Source organism: Apis dorsata, unplaced genomic scaffold (genome assembly GCF_000469605.1).
Source record: "Apis dorsata unplaced genomic scaffold, Apis dorsata 1.3 scaffold_526, whole genome shotgun sequence".
Taxonomy (NCBI): domain Eukaryota; kingdom Metazoa; phylum Arthropoda; class Insecta; order Hymenoptera; family Apidae; genus Apis; species Apis dorsata.
This window is the reverse complement of record NW_006263749.1, coordinates 75,923-78,732: the sequence shown is the minus strand read 5'-3', so window position 1 is coordinate 78,732 and position 2,810 is coordinate 75,923. Positions and strand designations below refer to the sequence as shown.

At 15.6% G+C, this 2,810-nt stretch overlaps 1 long non-coding RNA gene across 1 annotated transcript in view; it reads left to right on the top strand.

Moving 5' to 3' along the window:
* Nucleotides 1-738: 738 nt before the first annotated feature.
* LOC116186249 overlaps nucleotides 739-2,810 on the top strand; it is a 6,430-nt gene continuing 4,358 nt past the window's right edge. Inside the window, exons 1-2 of the long non-coding RNA XR_004151204.1 lie at nucleotides 739-917; nucleotides 1,687-1,768. This is a non-coding gene — a long non-coding RNA (uncharacterized LOC116186249). The remainder of the gene's footprint in view (nucleotides 918-1,686; nucleotides 1,769-2,810) is intronic.

The window sequence follows — 2,810 nt, the reverse complement described above, 5'->3', positions numbered from 1 at the left end:
TGTTATATTTTTATAATTATGTTGATATTATTGATAATATTGATTTTATAAAAATTTTTAACATAAAACGATTTCTCTCTTTTTATGTATAATATTTCAATTAGCGAAAATAATCTTTCTAATCCGATATTGAAAAATAATATTAACAAATATTCAATATATCAGAATTCTAAAATTTTTAATTATTCGATTATTTGAAGTAAAATCTATTTTAAATTTAATGATATTTTTTCAAATATAAAAAAATTTAAAGAAAAAGATAAAAAATTAAAAATAAATAAAAAAATAAGAGTAAAAAAAAGAGACTATTTTCTTTATAAGAATAATTCTATAAATAATAGATAGTTACTTCCTAATGAGTGGGAAAGCCTATATTTAAAAATTCAACAGAATGGATTTACTAGATTAAATCGTTTTAGTAACTTATTGAAATGAATCATGTTAGTAAATCCTAGTGCCTATTTATTATATTTAGTAAATTACTAAATTATTTACTACTGATTAAATTACTAAACATGTTTGAAATAAATTCTATAAAATATTGTATCTATTCTATTGTACTAATAATTTAAAAATAATCTATAATTAAAAATTTAAGGTTAAACTTTATTTTGATGCATTATAAATTGTTAATTTTTCTTGTATTTTCTAATAATTTTAAGGAGTAAAGTTCAAAAATGTTAATTTTAAATATAGGAATCTGATTTAAAAATTATTTATGTGTAAAGTTGTAGTGATTTTAAATGTATTTGATAAGTTACTAGAATGCCATATTGGTTTCTATCTACAATTCGTCCAATGAACGAAGTCACTGCTATATATGAGGAACAGTTAAATAATAATTTCAAAATACTGAATTGGTTAACGTTAATTTTTCTCTGATCGTCTACCGCAATAGCAACGTGATTGTTATGTTGGTAAGTTATTTTTATTTCAATTTCGAATCGATTCGTATCATACAAAAAATCATTGCAATTGTATCATAAATTATGCAGATAAATTGGAAAAATAAATATTTAATTGAATTTGACTTATTATGTTTAAGTAATCGTCACTCTTATACAAATAGTTTTATTGAATTCCGTTTTATTGAACGATACAAATCAACATGGCGTGATCTATTAAATATATTTAAAATCATTAACTTCATAAATAAGTTTTAAATTAGTAGATTTTTAAAATCAATATTTTTATTCTATTCATAAAAAATTATTTCTATTCATCAAATCTATTAGAAGGTACAAAAATTTTTGATGTCTAAAAATAATTTTTGATGTCCAAAAATAAAGTTTAATTAAATTTTGATTTTTATTATTTTATTTTATGTATTTTATATTTGATAATTTATTATACATTGCATTTTTATAATTATTTTTAAATTTTTAATATAATTGTTTTTAATTTTATAATTGTTTATAAAAAATATGTGTACAAAATAATATATACTTTGATTATATATTGAATATATATTGGTAGTTTTAAAAATTAAATCAGAGTTTATTGAAGAGTAATAATAAAATTCATTTAATATTATTATCATTTAATATTAATAAAATTCATTGAATATATTTTCATTTTAATTATTTTAATTAAAAGTAATTTTTATTATTTTATAGACAATTTTTATTAGAATTTATAATATTTTTTATTTTATATATTATAAGAAATTTTTTTTTCCTTATATAGAATATATTAGAATGATTTCAATCGTGCAATCAAACAAAAGGATATTTGTAGGAAGGAAAGGAATTTCTACAAGCTAATGTAAGTTAAAAGAAAAAATTTATTTATTTGCAATGTTTTGAAACTTCTCCTTATTTTATTATTAATTTATTAATATTATTATAAGATTACATTTATATTATATATATATATTTTTACAAAATTTTTATAATTTCAATAATGATATATATTACTATTATATGTTACTTTTATTGAAATTCTTTTATATAAAAAATTATAAGATAATAAAATTTAAATATATTAAAATAATTTTAAATTATATATTGTAACATATTTATATATTATTTATAAGTTATAAATTATGCATCTTATGCATTCTTCATTGTTTTTTTAAGCAAATTGCTTATATCTTTATAATTTTTTGAATTCATTATTTTATTTGATTTGCTTTATTTTTAATAATGTATTTTTGATAATGTTTGATAATGTGTTTGATAATGTGTCATTGTCCTAAAATTTCTGTTTGATTATATATTACAGAATATATAATTGTTTGTTTTCTAATAGTTATAGAATAATTAATTATATTGAATAATGAATTATATTATTTCAAATAAAATGACTTCAAGTAAAATTATTAATGTTAATAATTTCATTAAAAATTTTATTAAAAAAAATTCAATAAATTTTGTTAATTAAAAAGCAAGATTAAAATTATTATTTGATTTCATTAATTTAATTAATTGGTATGAGATTCATTTATTTTTTACAATTATATTTTATAATTGTCAATAATTTTTATATTAAACTTATTTTTTTTTTAATATAATCTTTTTAAAAAATATAATTTTTTAATATTTGTACTACATTTTTTTTTGCCTTCTTTGGCTTGTTTTATATTTTTCTCNATTAAAAATAAATAATATAACTCCACAAATAAATATTTTTAAAATAATTTAAAATAAATTAATTTATATCACTGATCTCAAAAATCAATATTTTTATTATAAACTATTTAAATACTTAAATGAAATATAATTTTAAAAATGTAATATTCAATGCATTAATAAAATAAAATATTTGACTGTTATTCCATTTTTAATTTTAAATTCAATATAATTTTTCTA